The 13,202-nt window shown below is 42.9% G+C and overlaps 1 protein-coding gene across 6 annotated transcripts in view; it reads right to left on the bottom strand.

Moving 5' to 3' along the window:
• LOC124019498 (receptor-type tyrosine-protein phosphatase U) overlaps positions 1-13,202 on the bottom strand; it is a 348,981-nt gene that overhangs the window by 219,293 nt on the left and 116,486 nt on the right. The gene's annotated exons all lie outside the window — the stretch shown is intronic.

Here is a 13,202-nt window from a genome sequence, read left to right as displayed (position 1 = left end):
GGGCAAAAAAGTAATTTAGTCTGCCTGGGAGCAAGACATCCTGGTCCGTGACGGGGTTGGTTTTCTTTTTGTAATCCGTGATTGACTGTAGACCCTGCCACATACCTCTTGTGTCTGAGCCGTTGAATTGCGACTCTACTTTGTCTCTATACTGATGCTTAGCTTGTTTGATTGCCTTGTGGAGGGAATAGCTACACTGTTTGTATTCGGTCATATTTCCATTCATCTTGCCCTGGTTAAAAGCAGTGGTTCGCGCTTTCAGTTTCATGCGAATGCTGCCATCAATCCACGGTTTCTTGTTGGGAAAGTTTTAATCGTTGCTATGGAAACGATATCTTCAATGCACTTTCTAATGAACTCACTCACCGAATCAGCATATTCGTCAATGTTGTTGTTGGACGCAGTGCAGAACATATCCCAGTCCACATGAGCAGCAGTCTTGGAGCGTGGAATCAGATTGGACGAACCAGTGTTGAACAGACCTGAGCGCGGGAGCTTCTTGTTTTAGCTTCTGTCTGTAGGCAAGGAGCAACAAAATGGAGTCGTGGTCAGCATTTCCGAAAGGAGGGTGGGGAAGGGCCTTATATGCGTCACGGAAGTTAGAATATCAATGATACAAGGTTTTACCAGCCCTGGTTGCTCAATCGATATGCTGATACAATTTAGGGAGTCTTGTTTTCAGATTAGCATGTTAAAATCCCCAGCTACAATGAATGCAGCCTCAGGATATGTGGTTTCCAGTTTGCAAAGAGTCAAATAAAGTTTGTTCAGAGCCATCGATGTGTCTGCTTGGGGTGGAATATATACGGCTGTGATTATAATCGAAGAGTATTCCCTTGGTAGATAATGCGGTCAACATTTGATTGTGGGGAATTCTAAATTAGGTGAACAGAAGGACTTGAGTTCCTGTATGTTTTTGTGACCACATCACGTCTCGTTAACCATAAGGCATACTGTTTCTGTATGGGCCGCCCCCAGCTGGTGGCACCGATTCCATTAGCGTCTCTCGAGTGAAGCAAAGAACGTTACAGTCTCTGATGTCCCTCTGGAATGCTACCCTTGCTCGGATTTCATCAACCTTGTTGTCAAGAGACTGGACATTGGCGAGAAGTATGCTAGGGAGTGGTGCGCGATGTGCCCGTCTCCGGAGCCTGACCAGAAGACCGCTTCGTTTCCCTCTTTTATGACGTCTTTGTTTTGGGTCGCAGGCTAGGATCTATTCCGTTGTCCTGGGTGAAAGGCAGAACACAGTATCCGCTTCGGGAAAGTCATATTCCTGGTCGTATTGATGGTGAGTTGATGTTGCTCTTATATTCAGTAGTTCTTCCCGACTGTATGTAATGAAACCTAAGATTACCTGGGGTACCAATGTAAGAAATAACACGTAAAAAAACTGCATAGTTTCCTAGGAACGCGAAGCGAGGCGGCCATCTCTGTAGGCGCCGGAAGTGATCATGACAAAGGAGATGATTTTGGACTACGGGAAAAGGAGGGCCCGAGCAGGTTGAGAGCTTCAAGTTCCTTGGTGTCTACATTGAAATAGACATGAAATAGACACAAATGTCCACAAATGTGTCACAAAATAATGCAACGGTAATTGCCGCTTTTAGTATAAAGACCATTTCCCTCCAAACTCTGCATTGACTGCAGTCTTAAATGGCTTTGGTCTGTTTTTGGCTATAATTTTTTCTCTTCTGAAAAAAGGAAAGTGCACTACAGCTGGAAGAAGATGAATATTATTATAATTATTTTATATTTTTTTATTTTACCCCTTTTTCTCCCCAATTTCGTGGTATCCAATTGTTGTAGTAGCTACTATCTTGTCTCATCGCTACAACTCCCGTACGGGCTCGGGAGAGACAAGGGTTGAAAGTCATGCGTCCTCCGAAACAACGCCGCACTGCTTCTTAACACAGTGCGCATCCAACCCGGAAGCCAGCCACACCAATGCGCTGGAGGAAACACCGTGCACCTGGCCACATTGGCTAGCGCACACTGCGCCCAGCCCGCCACAGGAGTCGCTAGTGCGCGATGAGACAAGGACACCCCTACCGACCAAGCCCTCCCTAACCCTAGGCCATTTGTGCGTCGCCCCACGGACCTCCCGGTCGCGGCCGGTTACGACATAGCCTGGGCGCGAACCCAGGGACTCTCATGGCACAGCTGGCGCTGCAGTACAGCGCCCTTAACCACTGCGCCACCCGGGAGGCCCCTAAGATGAATATTCTTATGTGATTTTCACCAGAAGGGGCCCCAGTGTTGAGGATCAGCAGGGTGGAGATATTACCTACCCTCACCACCTGGGGGCGGCCCATCAGGAAGTCCAGTACCCAGTTGCACAGGGCGGGGTCTTTTCCAGGGGTTCGGTCGAAAGAAACAGTGATTTTCTGCTTTTGTTTTTCTTGAACCTCTTATCAATTGCTATCTCTCCCAGCTGTTAGGAGAGTGAAGTATTTCTCACCCTCTCCATGGTGCCTCTCCTCCACGGTGTGACATCCAGGCCTTGACGTGAGGTTAAAATGGGAAGCGAGGAACAAACATTTTAGCAGCCGCCGAGCAAGGGGCGGAGCTGGAACCAAAAGCTTTTGTAGCTAAATACATTGGAAAGTAATTACAAGGAGCAGATACCTTCTTTCTTGTCTGTTTTTTGTTCTTCTCCGTCTCTCACTCGCTTATCCCCTACTTTCTCGCGTATCCCCTACTTTCTCTCTCACCCCCTCTTTCACCCCCCCCTCTCTCTGTTGGCTTCAGCCTCCCAAGATGGCCATGCCTTGTGAGATTTAATTAGAGGTATTCACAGATGAGGGGCTGGGTTCTGGTTCTGTGTAGAACTGGCTGACCTCTGACGAGTGGTGAACAGAGACAGGTTAACACAACAGGTGATACGGAACATGACAAAAGAAGCTTTACTAAACCCTCTATGAATGGATAAAAAGATTGCATACTGTTTAGGGTACTCATTCTGCATTTCAATGTTATCACACCTGAATCATGATACACATACCTATGTTTAGTATGCTATGGACATCTAAACAACACAACAATAGTAACTGCTGACCATTGAAGTATTATGAATAGTTCGAGCTGGATTCAGTTCTATAAATAATGACGTGTTGTCAGCGAACCACAGTGGAAAGCTCCACACAGTAATCTTTATGAAGGATCATCTGTGCCTCTTCCTCAAAAAGAATCAGAAAGTGTCAACATGCCAAACTCTGAAGAGCAGCAAGGCCATTAGGCACCCATGGCGAGTGGTGTGCTGTGCTGAACTTCAGAGGGTTTGTGAGCGAGCGGCGTTGGAAAGCCCTGCCAAGCTCCAGCCTGAGGGAGCTGACGAGCTTATGGCCCCACTACCCGCCTCCGAAACCAGGCTGATGTCATCAGCTAAGCATGCCTACAATCAACAATGAAGTCAGATGGAGAGAGACCGGAGCCTTCAATGACTAGCTCCACACTAGATAAGAAGCCAAAAGGTATACTACAGCTAGCGTTCTGAAATAACCTTTCTATTTTTATTTTGTTACACTCTCGATTCATCATGTAGAAAGTCTATTTTTAAGGGCATGTTTTTTAATCTAGCCTAAGAATATGAAATCCACTTAAAGTAGCACTAATGAGGAGTGTTTGTGGGAGCTTATACTCAGATAGCCTACATGACCTTGTTTGAAAAAGATCTTATGTTGAAAAAAGAAAAGATCCACGCGTCACTTCCTGAAGCTTTGAAATCAATGTTCAACAGAACTAATACTTTGTTTGATGCTCTTTATGAGAGTGTAGAATGTAAAGAGAAATGTGCATCACACCGACTCATTCCTCTGTATTTACGATGTTTCGTATCCGTTCTGCAACTAGTTCTACAGATATATTTTGTATATGCCTTATAAAATCCTCATCCTAATTCCTAAACATATGGTTCTTCTTGTCCCAAATTAGCTTTCCTTTTAGACTGGATCATAGCTATGCTGAAACACTAACAGACCATTATAGAAAAACAAGACCACAAGAGATCCAATAACCTATGCAGGGAGAAAATTAAGCATGACAGGTCCTTGCACCAAACAGGTGGAAAGGAGCTGGGAATGAGTCCAGGGAGATCCAAAGTTCACCTCCCCCTCCCTCTCCCTCTTTCTCCCTTATTCGCTCTTTTCCTATCCTTCAAAAATGTCTGCCTCCCCCTCTCTATCTCCCCTTAGCCACTGTACACAGTAATGTAAAATCTGCTCTCTCCTCTCTGAGGCGCGCTGGGCATTAATCAATCTAGTCTGGCCACATTAATGGACGTGTCTTTGAGAATTACTCAGACAGACAGAGAATTTGCTCAGGTTTCACTCTGCATTACTATCAGTGACCTTCTACGTGAGGAGAATCCATTAGCAAAACCTGTGATTACACATTGCCCATGCTGGCATGTACACACGCATCTCTAGAACAGGCGCTGATTGCAGATGCCCATACTCCATAGTGTTTCCCCTATATTCGTCTACGCCACTCCAAAAAATATATATACACACAGTACCAGTCAAAAGTTTGGACACACCTACTCATTCCAGGATTTTTCTTTATTTGTACTATTTTATACATTGTAGAATAATAGTGACAACATCAAAACTATGAAATAACACATGAAATCATGCAGTAACCAAATAAAGTGTTCAACAAATCAAAATATATTTTATATTTGAGATTCTTCAAATTAGCCACCCATTGCCTTGATGACAGCTTTGCACACAAATGACATTGTTCCCTCGTTCACAGAGACTGCTGTTCACGTGAAAGCTACATACCTTAAGGGAAGATTTCGGCAGTACCTGTATGGTTAGTGAGAAAGTCCATATTGCAAATGTACGGTCCCTTACTAGACGTCCGAAATCGTTTGTAAAATTCGCGGACGGCGTCGGGCCGAGCGGCAGGGCCGGACCTACCAGGAAGTCATCAAATGAACTTTGTCGGACATTCGGTTTCCGTTTTACAAAAATAATAAGATTTAGGTCATTTTTCCGATGTCCCGGAAATTCCCACAAGAGGGCATAAGCAATCATATTGCTATTGGACAAAACATCACGATTCACGACGGGGCCTTATCTCGAAAACTGAAAATATTTAGAAGCCGAAACTCGGTGAGCGTAGGGGCGGCATAATGGGCAGTTGGCCCCGAACAAGATGGCGTCTAGGCCTCAACGGTTTTTGAGTTATGGCCATTTATCTGGGATTAAAGGTCCAAAATGAAAATAGAGAAATTATTTTTCCACTTCACGTCAAAGTCAAGGAGCCTCCGGTGTCAATAAAAAAAGAACCAGCCATTTATCTATCGTCATTTAAGAGAAATCGTACAACGACACCTTGGTGATGTTCACGGATAGGTGTTTTTTTTTTCAACGGTTACATATCCAGTTGCAGGGTGTTCTTACGAATCTTTTTAAAGTGTGCTGCGGAGCTCTGCGAGATTTCTGTGATTTTCTATGATTTTCTGAAATAACACACACTCACTAAACCCTCCGTAAATAACTCAGTTCTTAACGTAAAGACTTAAAACTCAGGATTCTGTAAAGGCATATCCCAATCATAATATGAGTTTATTTATAGCTTCCTGTGCCAACCGGAAGTGCCTTTAATGGTGTCACAGTGGCAGTTTCCATGGGTTCAAAAGGTCAGATCTTTTCAAAACTTCATATGTGTGACTAGGTAACCATCATGAACTGTAAATCAGTCATTTCTCCCAACAGATGTCAAAGAAAATCTCTCACACGCACACACAGCAAGGATGGAGTGAAAAGTGCGGTTCTCAAAGACACAGAGAGCAGGCAATGGCATAAACATAATAATCTCTAGGCCGTGCCGAGTTCAACGAGATATCCCGCTTGACCGTAGCTCGCTCGGTCTAAGCGCAGCGACCATTAGAAAATTAGGCCCAAAATGAAGCCTGCCCCACAACGTCATTTGCTTTTGGGTGACAGTGAGAGAACCGTTAGGGTGAGAAGCACAATTCGACCTCAGGTACGTTCCTAAGGTCCTTCCGATCCGTGCAAGCCTAACGTTGACCGTGTGGCATTAACCCTTAATAGTTAAAAGAAGGTGTTTACATCAAAGAGTTTGCATTGACTTCTCTCCCCATAGGAATACATTGCCTTTACCCCTAAATTCAACCTGAAGTCTATATGGGTTATGAATGCCGTATGAACCTGTCTTTGGTAACAGTCCATCAGGCCAGTATGAGGTCTACCTGTGTTGATTCTAAGCTTCCTGGACCAACCGGAAGTGGTTAAAATCACCCTAAAAGTGTTTTTCCATTACCTGCCTGCAGTTTGATAGACATAGTGCATTCAACCCTGTGTAAATCAGTCAATTGTTAACGTAAGGACTTAAAACTCAGGATTCTGTAAAAGCATAGGCCAGTGAGGATATGTGTTGATTTATAGCTTCCTGTGCCAACCGGAAGTGCCTTAATTGGTGTCTCAGGGGCTGTTTCGAGGGGTTAAAAAAGTCAGATCTGTCCAAAACTTCATATGTGTGATTAGGCAACCCCCATGAACTGTAAATCAGTCATTTTTCCCATAAAATCTCAAAGGAAAACTAAATCACACAGACACACAACTTGGAAGGAGGGACGTATTGGGGTTTGTAGAGACAGACAGTGCCTCCAATAGTTAGCTTTGTTCGAGCTAAAAAAGAACCGTCAGACCTAGAGTTCCGAAACTTTAGAAACCTGTTCTAGACCTCGGGTCGATAGTGCGTGGTGAGTTAGGTGGCTCTAGAAGGTTCTCGGACCGAGAAATAGCCTCGTACATTTGCAATGACTTCAATTCATTTTGACCATTACGAAAATGGCGACATTTAGAAAAGTCTCAGAGACACAAGACTAGGTGCATTGAAACCGGCTCGGCCCATAGAGACGGACCCCAACGTTTCGGTCCGATAGCTCATTCAAGGACCCCATAGCAAGGCATGGAAAAAAGTGGATTTTCAGCACCAATTAGGGTTTTACTCGGGCACCGAAGGACCTATCGAGCTGAAACTCGGGATTCGGGGTCGCCTCACATAGGCCTTCACATAATGTCCGACCTGGACCCGCAGCTAGAACGTAACTATGTGTTTTACGTTTTTATTACGTTTTAAACTAAAGGCGCTGTGAATTATGGGCCTGCTCTGACATATATGATAGTTGGCTTCTAAATGAGTTGGAAAAAGTGGGTTTGGTGTCAATTGGTATCAGTTTGGTGTCAAAATGACATCTAATTGACTGATGGACACTGACTTGCTAGTTGACTTTTGTACATTTGCAATATGTTTAAACGGAGAGGGACCATCACCAAAATGGCATTCTGAAATCAACACAAAAAATGGCATCACCATAGTCTCCAGACTGTGCCGAGTTCAACGAGACACCCCGCTTGACCGTAGCTCGCTCTGAGTGCAGTGACCTTGAAAAAAAGCAGAACCAAAATGAAGCCTGGCCCTCAATGTCATTTGCTTTTGGGTGACAGTGAGAGAACCGTTAGGGTGAGAAGCACAATTCGACCTCGGGTACGTTCCTAAGGTCCTCCCGATCCGTGCAAGCCTAACCTTGACCCTGTGGCATTAACCCTTAACAGTTAAAAGAAGGTGTTTACATCAAAGAGTTTGCATTGACTTCTCTCCCCATAGGAATACATTGCCTGCACCTCTAAATTCAACCTGAAGCCTATGTGGGTTATGAATGCCTTATGAACCTGTCTTCTATGACAGTCCATCAGACCACTATGAGGCCTACCTGTGTCGATTCTAAGCTTCCTGGAGCAACCGGAAGTGGTTAGATTGACCCAAAAGGAGTTTTGATGTACATAACCTTCAAAGGTGAAAATGACTGCATTCAACACTGTGTAGATCATAGATCAGTCAATTCTTAACTTAAAGACTTAAAACTCAGGATTCTGTAGGTGTTTATGTCAATCAAGACATGTGTTTACTTATAGCTTCCTGTGCCAACCGGAAGTGCCTTTAATTGGGTCACAGTGGCAGTTTTGAAGGGTTAGAAAAGTCACATCTCTCCAAAACTTCATATGTGTGACCAGGTAACCCTCCTAAACTGTGAATCAGTCATTTCTCCCAGCAGATGTCAAAGAAAAGCTCTCACACGCACACACAGCAAGGCTGGAGTGAAAAAGTGCGGTTCTCAAAGACACAGAGAGCAGGCAATGGCATAAACATAATCTCTAGGCCGTGCCGAGTTCAAAGAGATATCCCGCTTGACCGTAGCTCGCTCGGTCTGAGCGCAGCGACAATTAGAAAAGTAGGCCCAAAATGAAGCCTGCCCCACAACGTCATTTGCTTTTGGGTGACAGTGAGAGAACCGTTAGGGTGAGAAGCACAATTCGACCTCAGGTACATTCCTAAGGTCCTCCTGATCCGTGCAAGCCTAACCTTGACCGTGTGGCATTAACCCTTAATAGTTAAAATAAGGTGTTTACTTCAAAGAGTTTGCATTGACTTCTCTCCCCATAGGAATACATTGCCTGCACCCCTAAATTCAACCTGAAGTCTATATGGGTTATGAATGCCGTATGAACCTGTCTTTGATGACAGTCCATCAGGACAGTATGAGGTCTACCTGTGTTGATTCTAAGCTTCCTGGACCAACCGGAAGTGGTTAAAATCACCCTAAAAGTGTTTTTCCATTACCTGCCTGCAGTTTGATAGACATAGTGCATTCAACCCTGTGTAAATCAGTCAATTGTTAACGTAAGGACTTAAAACTCAGGATTCTGTAAAAGCATAGCCCAGTGAGGATATGTGTTGACTTATAGCTTCCTGTGCCAACCGGAAGTGCCTTAATTGGTGTCTCAGGGGCTGTTTCGAGGGGTTAAAAAGTCAGATCTGTCCAAAACTTCATATGTGTGATTAGGCAACCCCCATGAACTGTAAATCAGTCATTTGTCCCATAAAATTTCAAAGGAAAACTAAATTACAGACACACAACTTGGAAGGAGGGACGTATTGGGGTTTGTAGAGACAGACAGTGCCTCCAATAGTTAGCTTTGTTCGAGCTAAAAAAGAACCGTCAGACCTAGAGTTCCGAAACTTTAGAATCCTGTTCTAGACCTCAGGTCGATAGTGCGTGGTGAGTTACGTGGCTCTAGACGGTTCTCGGACCGAGAAACAGCTTCGTACATTTGCAATGACTTCAATTCATTTTGACCATTACGAAAATGGCGACATTTAGAAATGTCTCAGAGACACAAGACTAGGTGCATTGCGACCGTCTCGGCCCATATAGACAGACCCCAACGTTTCTGTCCGATAGCTCATTCAAGGACCCCGTAGCAAGTCATGGAAAAAAGTGGATTTTCAGTATGATGAAATCAACACAACGAGTGATGGAAAGGTACAACTCTCACTGCTCGGCCATCCTGTGTTCATCAGACCAGTCAATTTAGCATTTTTGAGCATGTCAAATTTCATATGGTAAATGCACATTGAAACATATTCCTTATGCGCATGTAAAAACAAAAAAAATTATGATAATAAAATTGGACAAAAGTATATTCATACAGTTCTTACACATGTGTAATTGACAAAAAATCGAAAGAATTTCGAAAAACGGTCCAGAAAGCACTTTTTTAAGGGTGTGTGAAGTTTTTTACAAAATTTTGACATTTTTGACTTTTGACTTTTGACTTCCTATGAAATCATATTGGAATTGGACAAAACATATTCCTTATGCGCATGTAAAAAAAAATTATGATAATAAAATTGGACAAAAGTATATTCATACAGTTCTTACACATGTGTCATTGACAAAAAAATCGAAAGAATTTCGAAAAACGGTCCAGAAAGCACTTTTTTAAGGGGTGATAAGTTTTTGACAAAAATTTCATTTTTTCAAAATTTTACTTTTGGACATTGACTTGGGTTACATTTCCAATATGAAAAACCCCGGTGGAGCGCATTCGCCCCCTGTTGAATTTTTAAAGTGTTACAACTGGCAATTGCCATATGGCATTTGCAATACACTTTGCATGAATCAACGCCGAATTGGGTGGTATTGGCCAATGTGTATATGGTTTGTCCGATGCCAATGACTTGCCATTCATTTTTGTCCAATACAGGGGGGACTTCCCTTACATATATTAACGCAATTGGAAATGACCTTTAAATTTCAAATCACGCGACACGCTACAGCACGGACCCTCGGCACTATGGATTGAATTGAGCCCTTGTGAACCTTGAGCTTCCGTGCACATAAACTATATGAGTGGAAGATGACCAACTCGCAAGTTGGTGCTGTAGAAGCAAGCAGTAAATTGCGGGGCAGTCAGCCAAAAGTAGCAGGAGCATTCGTATACCAACTTATCAGCGTGGATGAGTGTGAAACTTTGACTGGGTTTATTAGTAAAGCTGGCTAATTAGGGTGTGATTCTGATGCTACTAACACAATAAGAGATTATAAAACTGCTGAGCACTTAACCAGTATGGCTACCACAGAATTCTGCAGTGATACGCCATCCCATCTGGTTTAGTGGGACTATCATGTGTTTTTCAACAAGGCAACCCAACACCCCTCCAGGCTGTGTAAGGGCTATTTGACCAAGAAGGAGAGTGATGGAGTGCTGCATCAGATGACCTGGCCTCCACAATCACCTGACCTCAAACAAATTGAGAAGGTTTGGGATGAGTCGGACCGCAGGGTGAAGGAAAAGCAGCCAATAAGTGCTCAGCATATGTGGGAACTCCTTCAAGACTGTTGGAAAAGCATTCCATGTGAAGCTGGTTGAGAGAATACCAAGAGTGTGCAAAGCTGTCATCAAGGCAAATGGTGGCTACTTTGAAGAATCTAAAATCTGTTTCGATTTTTGGTTACTACATGATTCCATATGTGTTATTTAATAGTTCTGATGTCTTCACTATTAATCTACAATGTAGAAAAGCGTAAAAACAAAGAAAAACCCAGTCAAAACCCAACTTTTGACTGGTATTGTACATCACAGAAGACTGAAATATAACAAAACTGTTTGACATGGAAAAAACAGATGTATCGTTTAAAAAAAATATATATAATCGTTATTAATTATGAAATTAAGAAAAATATTATTGACCTTCCACCCATGAGGCCACAGAGGGCATTTTCGGTCATTGACTGCAGGAAAGGGCTACGTATTGCTGGCTCAATAAACACATTTATTATTTCACTTTAATATCAGTGAAATATCATGTGTTTTGATTTAGAATGGACCATTATCATGTACCTGTATCAAAACAGTGTCAGTCGGAAAAAATAATGTCATCTATGCACTTAAATAGCGAATGGAGGACGCTTTTCCCCATGGTTTATTTTCATGCCAGACAGATAGGTATCTCCTGTTGTAAATATAAGCAATGTGCTTAATATTAGGAAAGTTGATAAATAAATATAGTAGGTCTAGCCTATAGAAAGCTGATGGGATCCTCCTCTTTTTATTAGCGGCCATCAGTCTGTTTTCTCCCGCAATTGCATAGCCTATACAAATGTTGCACAACATGAGCTCATAGGCTCTCATGAAGTGTTTGACAAAACTTTCAAATACATTTACATTGATGTCAGAGTGATTAGAGTGACAATAGAGTGCTGAGTACCAGGCAGTTGGCAAGTTTGGTAGGCTACTAAGTTTGGTAGGCTACTAGAGCTTGGAGAAGCCTAATTACCGCGACTAAACGGTCATGTGGAATTTGACTGCCTTCATGACTCGTGACCACCAGTGTGGCGGTAATACAGTCACCACAACAGCCCTAAGCATGTCTGACTTTTGTTAATAGGAAGGAAATTATCCAGGTCACTTATCTATTTTTTAGATTATGGGGATATTATCTATGTGCATGCTTCGGCATCTACACTTAAACCACAAGATGCTGTTTTCCATTGTGTCCTTAGGTTTATTACTGGTAATAGTTATAGAACTCACCATTGTGTTTTGTATTAAAAAGTGGGCTGGGCCTCATTTGTATGTAAGGAGAGAGCAGCATTTAATTGTGTTTATCTACAAAGCACTCATGCAGAACTTCCTATGTACTTATCAACATTAATTCAAATTTAGACTTACAAATTACCAAACCCGGTCTCAGGTTTTTTACCACTGGAGGCCCCTTCGGTCTCAGTTTTTTTTGCGGCCTTTATGTGGAACAACTTACAGAGCTGTCTGAAATTAGATGTTCTGCCCCCCTTGGTCAGTTCAGAGCAGAAAATGTGAGTCGAGTGGAGCTGGAGCGGAGCGAGAAGCGGAGTGACCCCAATTTGACTGGAGCGAGATTCCCAAAGGCTGGAGAGTAGACCTTCTCGCCTGCTCCAATTTCCATCCAGAAGCACTCACTACACAAGCTCAGGGATAACTAAAGCATGTCATTGTAGCAAAGTATTTATAGACTAAAAATCTGATGTCCCAAAAGTTTTGTTAATTTTTGTTCTATTATCTATACAATATGCCATAAATGATTTTGGCCTGGCATATTCCGACGTTCAAGAAGCTTTTAGTTTTGGATTGGGTCATTTTACCTAAAACCTTTAGGCCTACCTATATAAAAATGTAAAACTCTGCATCTCTGCCAAGGGTGGCCAAAAGGGTGTTTAGCATCCACCGTGGCTCTGCAAGTATGGAGAGGAAATTCTCCGCTGCTGGCCTGCTCTCCAGGCACCATCGCATGAGTCTGATGCCAAAGACACCAATAAGTCATTTATAGTTGAATTTGTATTTAATTCTAAGTCATAGAATATATGCAAACTTTGTAGACTATAATGATTTAATACAACAAAATGTTGTTTAAATGCTGAGCGCTTTATGTCCCTACCAAGAGCTTTATGTCCCTACCTCTCCCTGTCTGAGTCTGTAATACCAACATGTTTCAAGCAGACTACCATAGTCCCTGTGCCCAAGAACACTAAGGTAACATGCCTAAATTACTACGTCTGTAGACATGAAGTGCTTTGAAAGGTTGGTCATGGCTCACATCAACATCATTATCCCAGAAACACTAGACCCACTCCAATTTGCATACCGCCCTAACAGATCCACGGATGACGCGTGTTCAGTCCCCTCCTGTACTCCCTGTTCACTCATGACTACACGGCCAGGCACGACTCCAACACTATCATTAAGTTTGCCGATGACACAAGTGGTAGGCCTGATCATCGATAAGAGCTTCAAGTTCCTTGGTGTCCACATCAACAAACTAACATGGTCCAAACACACCAAGACAGT

This window comes from Oncorhynchus gorbuscha, unplaced genomic scaffold (genome assembly GCF_021184085.1).
Source record: "Oncorhynchus gorbuscha isolate QuinsamMale2020 ecotype Even-year unplaced genomic scaffold, OgorEven_v1.0 Un_scaffold_609, whole genome shotgun sequence".
Lineage (NCBI taxonomy): Eukaryota > Metazoa > Chordata > Actinopteri > Salmoniformes > Salmonidae > Oncorhynchus > Oncorhynchus gorbuscha.
The sequence above is the reverse complement of the archived record's forward strand: the minus strand, read 5'-3'. Positions and strand labels throughout refer to the sequence as shown.